Source organism: Arachis hypogaea, chromosome 16, assembly GCF_003086295.3.
Source record: "Arachis hypogaea cultivar Tifrunner chromosome 16, arahy.Tifrunner.gnm2.J5K5, whole genome shotgun sequence".
NCBI lineage: Eukaryota > Viridiplantae > Streptophyta > Magnoliopsida > Fabales > Fabaceae > Arachis > Arachis hypogaea.
This window is the reverse complement of record NC_092051.1, coordinates 36,466,100-36,476,909: the sequence shown is the minus strand read 5'-3', so window position 1 is coordinate 36,476,909 and position 10,810 is coordinate 36,466,100. Positions and strand designations below refer to the sequence as shown.

Here is a 10,810-nt window from a genome sequence, read left to right as displayed (position 1 = left end):
CTGCCTGTTGTTGTTGTTATTCAACCTCTGATTCTCCTGATTATCTCTGCCTCCTCTGTTGTTATTATTGTCCCTCCAATTCTAGTTAGAATTGTCCTGCCATCCATGGTTGTAATTGCCACTTTGATTGTACCCTTGGTTGGGGCGGTCATAGATGTTATGAGTGGCTGTCACGGTGTTGTCTTCCTGCTGGAGCTGCGGACATTCATCAGTATAATGGCTATAATAAGCACAGATTCTGCAAACTCTCTATAGGACTAACTGTTGGTTTTGCTGTGGTGGAGAAGGTTGAGCTTGCTGAACTTGTTGTTGATTCAATTGCATCTGCTTCAGCAAGTTGGTCATTTCACAGATACTCTGAGTTAAAGCAGCAGTCTCTCTGCTAGAGGATACTTCTGCAATGGCTTTTGCACGGCCTTGTTTCTGCTTGTGATTCCTAGTAGATTCAGCTAAGTTGCTGATCAATAGCCATACCTCATCAGTGGTCTTGTACTTTTTCATAGACTCATTGCTAGCACTTTCCAATGTGGTCTTGTCTTAGGGCCTCATGCCTTGTGTGACGTAACCGAGTAACACTATCTTGTCAATCATATAGTGGGGGCAAGCTTTCAGAAGATTATTGAAGCGCTCCCAGTACTTATAGAGAGTTTCAGAATCATCATGAACAATCATGGAAATATCTTTCCTCAGTTTATCAGTAACTTCAGCTGGAAAGAACTTTTTCAAGAATTCTCTTCTCAGTGTATCCCAGTTGGATACAATTGCTGCTGGTTGAGTGTAGTACCACTCTCTTGCCTTCCCCTCAAGAGAAAATGGGAAAGCTTTCAGCAAAATTGAAGTTTCATATGCACCATCATGCCTGACAGTAGAACAGGCTGCTTGAAAATCTCTCAGGTACTTGATAGGCTCTTGAGCAGGCAAGCCATGAAACTTGGGCATCAAATTAAGCAGTGCGGTCTTTATTTTAAAGTCTGTAGCCACCGCTGGGTGATGCGCTTGAAATGGTTGCATTGTAAAATCAGGGGCTCCAGCCTCCTGGATAGTAACTCTCCTAGCTGCTGCCATGTTACCTGCACGTAAAACAACCAAATCAGTAGAACGGGGGCTGGTTTCTTTCTCAAGTGATATTTCAGATCCACTCTCAGAGAGGACTAACCGACGCCGAGCTTACCTTATTCGTGAAATAGTTCTTTCAATCTCAGGATCGAATACTAGCAAGCTTGGGTCAGGAAGCGAACGCGTCATCCAACGAAAGAAACAAGCAGCTCATAGTAGTAAAATAAAATAAAATGCAAATAAATAAAATCCAATCAATAACTTTAGCACTTTATTGCAACTCCCCGGCAACGGCGCCAAAAATTGATGTGGGCGGAAATTGGCGAGTTAAGAATTATTATAAGATATGCGTTGCGAGTATAGTCCTCAACCAACCAGAAATTCGCTTATCAATTTAAAAAAAGGGTGTCACAGAAATTAAAAGTAAAATACTGGGAGTACGAATCCCAGGTCGTCTCCCAACGAGTTGCAGGAAAGTGTGCTATTTTATTAATCGGATGGTTTTCAAAAAGATTTGAGTTGAATGACAGGAAATTAAATCAGAGAATTAATGTGATTTAAATAAAAGCCTTGACCGGGAGTAGATTAGTTGGAAGCCATATTCTTGTTGCAGTACTCTCAAGATTAATTGATAATTGGGGGTTGTTCTGTTTAGTTATCCCTTACTAAGTAAGGGAAAGTCAAACAAGTTGAAATGCTATTTCTATTCACAAGTCCCAGTCCGCTTACTTGGAAGGACTGGCGTTAGTGATTAGAGGAAAATCCAATAATAAACCCAATTATAATTTCTCCTTTGAGCATTCCAACTCAAGGGTTCCTTTCAATCAACTCCCCATCAAGTTAGGGAACTACTCACTCATTGTGAATGTGGAACTCATAACATAGGAAAGGGAATTAAAGAAAGACATGATAAATAAAACTCAAAAGAATCAATTAAAAATAAAAATAACTCTTGTATTAATAAATTCTAAAATAATCCAATAGTAGAATTAAGTAAATTAAAGGACATGGAAGAGTAAAGCCAAGTAAAGAAAATGAACTAGAATGACGAAGTCTTGATGAGGTAATAACTCTTCTCATAATTCCAATGCCAAAAAGCAATAGAAAATAAGAATCCTGAAAACTATGAATGTGTAGAGAGAAAAAAACCTAGAGGAGAGAAAAACTAGATCTAAAAACTAAAAACTATGCGAAATGAATGTTGTTGTTGGTTTCTGCATGTTCCTTGGCTCTAGTCTGCTTTTCTGGGCCGAAAACTGGGTCAAAATAGGGCCCGAAATCGCCCCCAGCGATTCTGCAGATTATGCAGATCGCGCACGTCACGCGATTGCGTCATTCATGCGGACGCGTCATTCGGCGTTTTGCTTCTCCACACGGACGCATCGTCCACGCCTCTGCGTCACTTATTCTATTCCAATTCGCGCGGTCACGTGAGCCATGCGGCCGCGTCACTGCGATTTCCTCTCTTTCGCGTGGTCGCGTGAGCCATGCAGCCGTGTCACTTCTCGCTGGTCATCTCCTTTATTTCTTGTGTTTCTTCCATTTTTGCAAGCTTCCTTTCCAATCTCCAACTCATTCGTGCCCTATAAAGCCTGAAACACTTAACACACAGATCACGGCATCGCATGGAATAAAGGAGAATTAAAATACATAATTAAAAGTCTCTAGGAAGCAAGTTTTCAATCATGTAATAAATTTAGGAAGGAAATATAAATGCATGCTAATCATATGAATAAGTGGGTAAAGATCATTATAAAACCACACAATTAAACACAATATAAACCATAAAATAGTGGTTTATCAGATATTTTCTCCAATCTTCACCTCTTTATTAGGATTTTTCCTTCGGCGGCCGAACTTACATTCCATATATTCCGTCTTGCTACAGGTTATGTGCAGACCATATACTTCTAGAGCTTCTCTCCATAAATCTAACTTCTTATTTAGGTCTTCCCTTGCCTCTCCCATAAGGACAATATCATCGGCAAAAAGCATACACCATCGCACAGGCTCTTGGATATACTCTGTGAGTACTTCCAAGACTAATGTAAAAAGGTATGGACTTAAGGATGATCTCTGGTATAATCCTATACCAATAAGAAATTCTTCTGTCATGCCACCTTGAGTCTTCACACTAGTTATAGCCACATTATACATATCTTTAATTATACGAATATATGCGATAATTACTCTCTTCCTTTCCAAAACCTTCCATAAGACCTTCTTTAGCACCCTATCATATGCTTTTTCCAAATTAATAAACACCATAATTAAATCCCTTTTATTACTACGATACCTCTCCATCGTCCTTCTTAACAAGTATATCGCTTCAATGGTGGATCTGTCTGGCATAAAACTAAATTAGTTCTCTGTTACTTGTGTCTCTTATCTCAACCTCCATTCAATCACCCTTTCCAATAACTTCATTGTATGAATCATGAGCTTGATCCCTCTATAGTTTTCACAACTTTGTATATCCCTCTTATTCTTGTAGATAGGTACTAAGGTGCTCTTTCTCCACTCATATGGCATCTTCTTTGACTTTAAAATATCATTAAAAATCTTGGTTAACAAAATAATGCCTTTCTCTCCAAGGCTCTTCTAAACTTCAATTGGAATATTATCGGGTCCTACTGCCCTGCCATTTTCATCCACTTTAGAGCCTCTTTTATCGGGTCCATCGATAATAATCGAAGTGTTGATCTTCTTCCCTCGTGCATAATCGATCAAGGCTCAGAAGAGTCTTCTGTCCTTAATTAAATAACTCGTAGAAGTAGCTCTTCTACCTTTTATTGATCTTCTCCTCTTGAGCCAAAACCTCTCCGTCTTTATCCTTTATGCACTTAACTTAATCCGAGTCTCTCGTTCTTCTTTCACGGCTCTTTGTGATTCTATATATACCTTTATCTCCTTTCTTTAAGCCAAAAGACTGGTTGAGACCCTCATATGCTCTTGTTCTTGCTTCACTTATAGCCACTTTTGTCTCTTTCTTAGCCGCCTTATATTTTTTCCAATTATCTACATTGTGACAGAAAGATCACTCCTTAAAGTACTCCCTTTTTGCCTTTATCTTTTCTTGTACACCCGCATTCCACCACTAGGACTCCTTGTCTCTTGGTCCTATCCCTCTAGAATCACCAAAACTTTCTTTTGTTGTTATTCTAATAACTTCTGCCATCTCCCTCCACATTTCCTCCATGCTTCCATTCCCATCCCACTTTGCCTCTTCTCCTACCCGTCTTAGGAAGCTTCTTTGTTCTTCACTTTTCATCCACTCACACCTCGTCCTTGGATTTTTCGTATGATGTCTTTTCCTTAACTTTTGCCCAACGCAAAAATTCATGACGAGCATCCTATGTTGTATTGTTAAACTCTCTCTTGGAATAATTTTACAATTAATGCAAAATTTTCGGTCGACTCTCCTCAACAAAAGGAAGTCGATTTGAGAGTTTGATATGCTACTCCTATAGGTTATAAGATCTTCGTCTCTCTTTTAAAATATATATTTGCAATGAGAATGTCAAAGATTGAGAAAAAGTCCAAAATAGTTTTGCCCCTAGTATTGACCACCCGAAAATCATGGCCTTCGTAAATACTTCCATACCCAATCACTTCTCTTCCAACATGGCCATTTAAATCTTCTCATAAGAAAAACTTATCTTCCTAAGGTATGTCTTTGACCAAACTCTCTAGATTCTCCCAAAACCTTATCTTGTATTGCTCGTCCAAACCCACTTGTAGTGCATAGGTGCTAATCACATGAAAAGTACTTCCTTCCACCACAAGTATGATAGAGATGATCCAATCTCTCACTCTCTTGACATCCACTATGTCCTTCTTCCACTGCTTATCCACGATAATACCTACCCCATTCCTATTCTTCACATTTTAACTCCCTAGCCTACGTACCGACCCATTTTGTTTTTTGTAGGCACATAATATTAATCTTCCTCCTTGTCATGGTATCCACCACCTCCATGGATTTTTTTGTTAGAGTGCCTATGTTCCATGTCCCAAATCTCAACCTTCTGTCACTCCGACCTTTATCTTTACCTTTTTCTTTGTGAACTAGCTTTTTTACCCTCGTCCGTTCACTAAAACGTGGGAACCCTTACTCATTTAACTCTACATCCGAGCACTGATGTAGCGGCTCTTGCTCATTTGATACTGTACACGAGCCATCAGCGCGTGGCTTCTGGACGACGACCTAGCTTTAGCACAATAACAACTTTGATCCATGTCATGAAGATTCGACTAACTTTTTATGTTGGCTGTCAAAGGCCTAACACAACCTTCCTCATTTATCTAGGCTTGGGACTGGCTATGTATCACAGGTATAGCATAGACAGAGTTTACAAAACTAATTATATATATATCATAAGTACGATGATGCACTTAAAATTCTTTTTTACAATGGAAAGAAAGTATAGAGTTAAAATAACTCACTTAAAATTCTTTTTAAAGGATTACGTGGTAAAATTGAATAAAAAAAGTCCTTTTGGAATAAATATTCAGCTGCTTGTGAATCTTTGGATATTGTCTTATTCGATATTTGTTAATTACTCTTTTACCCGCAAATGTAATGTAATTATCAGGTCAACAATATACCCAAACATGGTGAAACTAGCGGTCACCCTACCAGTAGTAAGAGATATAAGGATGGATACATAGAATAACCTTTTATTGTTTAATACATATAAATCAAAAGATATTTTATCCATCTACGTCATGCTTAGACTTCCTTCTTGCATATATGCTCTTTTGGACGCACATACTAGAATAAGAGGTAAAAGTTAATTGCTAGCATGTTCGCCCAAATAGGTTATTTTCTCACCTACTACGGATCTCATACTATCCTCCATAAACTGAAAATCCATTATCCTAATTACTACAGGAATCCCATTTAGTTGACCTGTACCTATTTGAAAACAACCTCAGTTAATCCTGTCTTTTTTTTTATAAGAGTCCATACAATTTTTATAGAATTTCTCTTCCGAATGAAATTTAATGAGATCCGTAGAGACCATGTCTTCTTCCATAGGATTCCAAGTACCTGGATCAACTGAAGTTTCGATTCTATTTGAACTGATCATTTTCAAATGGTATTTACAGTGTTCACACCACAAAAAAAATGTTGAGTACCATCGGATTAATCAAATAAATCTGTCGTTAAATAGATTATCGTCGGATTTACCATCGTCCTTGGTTTGACGGTATAAATGTCACTGAAAACTGCTTACCGTCAGATTTTTCATCGGTCTTTTCAATGGATTTGGCATGGTTTCACGTGTTTAGGCACCATATTACCGTCGAATTTATTTGACGGTAAATTCTACGATAATGTCAATTATATTATTTAAATTTTTGTGGCACAGTTAAGCCATAATTAGTAGACTCTTGTTAACAAAATTGTTAGTAGAAATTTAACGTTGCAAAAAATAAAAAAATTATTTTATTAAAAAATAAATGGTTTGAATGAAATAAAATATCACAAATGTAGAATACAATAAAGTAGACAAATAAAAATGCATAAAACCCTAAACCTACAGATCCCGGTAATCTTTGTTATCGTTGGCGGCGGCATCGTGGTCCCCCTGCTGAGGCGGCGGAAGAGGTGCTATTGTCGGTGCCCCACTAATAGCGTTGCCACTGGAACCAGCAGCGCCCTTGCCTCCAGCGCACATCTGCTATCGCAGCCAATTGAGTTGTTCCAACTTCTCCATCAAGTCCGAGCTGACAGCAACGCGTGCAAGAATCTCTCGATACCTCTACTCAGACTACTCTGCTTGTTGGTGAAGCTCCTGTATTAACTTCTGCTCATCCTCTCTCAGGTCGACAACTTTCTGGGAATCAGCAAGGCTGGTGGCAGAGGCAGAGGCAGAAGAAGCTGCCAACTGTGGAGGAGCAGAGGCCACTGGCGAAGAACGACCCCAACCCGAAACGGCAATTCTTGTAGAGTTCAGAGGCATTCTCGTGCCAAATCCTATCGGGATCTACCATTGAAGTCTCGGAGCTGGCTTCGTCGGCCCACTAGGCAGTTGAAATTGTTGGGTTGCGGCCTCCAACCTCTGTGTGTACTCCTTGTGCGTAACACGTTAGTTGTGATTAGGATAAGAGTTAAATAATTGACTTTAAACCAAATAAAGTTGAAACTTAGGATTAATTTAAACTCACATAATGGGCCGCAGACCGCTCGTCAGTAAATCTCTCTTTGTTTGCCTTCAAAGTATGGGTATACTTGAAGGTTTCCGCCAATGTCGCCTCACGATCCAACGACTTAGACTACAAATTAATATATCAACCAAGTAATAAAATAACAAACAAATTAAACAATTACAGACAAATATAAGTATGAACCAAAATACAGAAAATCTTAATTCTAATTTTGAAAACATAATTTTGATTCTTTCGATTTCACTGAAAATATTATTAAAATTTTGATATATTCTCCCCTAAAATTTGGATTTAGCCATCCTTGAAGGGTTCCATCCAACATTTTCTAGCAATCTCAGAACATAATCTAACATATTCTAACATATTTTAACCACCTAAATCCACTAAAATAAAAAATTAAACTAAAATTTACTCAACTAACTAATTAATTAACTTGATAATAAAAAAGAAAAGAAACTAATTCAAGTAACTACTAAAACATTAAACAATGCAAAAATTCTTACCAGTCTGGTCTTCGTCTTCAAGAAGGTCTCCGACCCACCCGTATACCTCGACGACCTGGGTGAAGCCCTATTAGCGATGTTCGTCAAACGGCGACACTTGAACCCCTCGTTATCTTTAAAATAGGCCTCCAATTCATGCTTGATGTTTGAATGGATCTACGATGTTAGGTGGTCTTTCCCCTGATAAACGCCGCTCATCATCTGTTGAAAACGTTTGGCTATCCGGTGGTCATAGATCTTCCTGATCATGACATTGTGTTATGCATTCCATATGAATTTAAACTTCACAGAGTGATTTACCAAGATTAGTTAGTCGGAATAAAATACAGTTCCTACATAGTTAAGTAATTCAAACGAAGTTGGGTTCTTACCACCTACTTTTGAAACCAACGCTCTCTCACATTAGCTGAGATTTGCATGTACATCGGCTACGGGTGGTCGTACATAGATTTAATGACCTCGGATATCTCTTGTGTGCAAGCATTGGGGTTTGGTACAAACCTCTCAGAGAAAAAATCTCACATTAAAAAACACATAAGATAAACAAACTTAACATAAACAAACTTAAGATAAACAAAATTAATATTAAAAAATAAAATTGACGACTGCATGCTATCAAGCCAAACTCTTAGCCGGATGACGGGCGGTGGTGGAGGAGCATCTTATTCGGGGACATTGAAGGAATCACCCACCACGGGCTCTATCGACATTGTTGCTGCATCTGCAAGGGACGTAGCAGAAGGAGGCATCCAGTTCGAGTTTGGGACTATGATGAATTGCTGGTCCGATGGACCCACTTGTGATGTCACAGGGGTGACAGGGCAGCCAGGGTAGAGGGCGATGACTATGCAGCCCTGGAAATTTGGTGGAAGCCTACCCTCTACCTCGATCATATAACCTACTCGACCTACCTCTGCTACCTGTCGTCATGTCTGTATATCGAATATATTAGTAACATATTAATAACATAACAAACATCAATAAATAATAACATAAGAAGAAACTCAAGAAATAACAAATAATTCTAAAAGTGTTTTAGTTTAGTAAATTAAAATAAAATAAAAAATGAATATATACATATATAGTGCTCTTGTAAATACCATAAATATTTATCATAACACCAACTTAACAAAATCAAAAACATAAACTAAGATCAAAATAACTATTCAAATTAACAATTACACAAAAATACAGTAACCCAACAATTAATTATAACAATTTCGAAAACACAATTTTAATTTATTTGATTTCATTGAATATCTTATAAAAATTTTGGCAAAAACTCCCCTAACATTCGGATTTCTCCACCTTTCAAAGGTTCTATCCAAATCAAATATCCCTCGACCCTTCTCAACCGGTTAATTTTTTCAATCATTATTAAGGTAACATATAAACAACTCAATCATTATTAATACAGTCAAGCATTTTTCTAACATTCAGCAATAGAAATTAGCAAACAGCTCAATAATCTAATAGTTTTCAGCAATCTCAGAGTCTAATCTAACCTATTCTAATCTATCCTAACCACCTAAATCCATTAAAATAGAAAATTAAACTAACTAACCTCTACTAACTAATTAATTAACTTGATATAATAGAATTTGAAATAACTAGAGTTCAAACAAAAAATCTTGAAGAAAGGGTGGAGGTGCAGTGGCAGCAGAAGCAGAAGCAGCATGGGCGTTGAAGCAGCGGCGGCGGCGGAGGAGGTTGACGTAGAGGAGAGATGAGAAGGTTAGAAAGAGTGGAGGGTGAGAGAAGAGAGAGAGACTGAATTCGAAATGAAGGGGGAGGGGTTCACGATTCTAATTTAGGGCACGGTTATTGTTGAATTTACCGGCGGATATTTCCGATGGTAATACGGTACGGATCACCAAAACGCATCTCCATTAAATGTCTCTACCGGTAATCCAATGCTAAAGTTTGGCATTAATTTGTTGTGGTTTCCCACCAAAAGTTACTAGCAGATTTACCGTCAAAAGTGACTATCTGTTGGTAACTATTTGACATGACGAATTCCTCATCAAACTCGTCGCTAAATCCAACTGTAATCATTGCCGCTAAATTCGACAATAAATTCAACAGTTCTCAGCGTTTTTTTGTAGTGTCACAAATATTCATTTTTTATCTAAGAAATTTTCTATAATTTAATCCACAATAATTTTTGCATTCAATCCATAAATACTTGTATGTTTTAGTTTCATTAAGATCTTTAGAATTCTCTCTTTTAGTTAAATTCTCATTCGTGATAATTGTTTTTATGGAAGAACTCTCACTTTTACTACTATTTCTGCCTTTACCACAAATAAAAGTATAAAAATAATTATTATTGTATTTATCACTTTCATCTAAAATGTAACTAATAATATAGATTTAAAAACGAAGATAACTTTCAATGTAATTTATAATGCTATTCTTTTAACTCGATTTAGTATCATACATGTATGATTATAATGTCTCTTAGAAACTTATTCAAATAGCTACAATTCTTTTTATAATTATCCAAAAAAAATTTTTGATTCACTTAGAAAAGAAGGATAATTAAAAATTTTCAAAAATTAACTTTCAATATCAATATAATAACGGTTTCTTTGGCTATTGTTATCCTTAATTAAAAGAATTTTATTAGATAAAATTTTTTTAATGTTTTTGACATCAACTAAATAATCAACATTATTCTAACTAAAATTGTCATTGTTATTCTAGCTAGAAAAGTCTTTTTTCATACCAAACAAAATTGGGTCTTCACTTGCACTGGTATTTTCAACGGGATCAAAATAATCTATTAAGTTATTTAATCCACACTTGTATTCTAAGTACCTATAAAATAACATAGAATTAGACCACTATTTTTATACAGAATATTTTCTTCTATTATCACTAAAATATAATAGATGAATAGAAAAATTATTAAACAAAATTATAAAATATTTAGAACATTTTCACTTTTCTTTACTAATATATACATTTTATCACTAGGATTGGTAATTAATAATAAGTTAATAACAAGCGAGTGGGTATGAAAAAATTATTCTTTTTGAGAGAACATATAGTATTATTTAACTATGTATATCACC

The 10,810-nt window shown here is 36.6% G+C and overlaps 1 pseudogene; it reads right to left on the bottom strand.

Annotated features, from left to right (window-relative positions):
* Window positions 1–5,464: 5,464 nt before the first annotated feature.
* Window positions 5,465–10,585, bottom strand: LOC112758755 (acetyl-coenzyme A carboxylase carboxyl transferase subunit beta, chloroplastic-like; annotated as a pseudogene).
* Window positions 10,586–10,810: the final 225 nt, after the last annotated feature.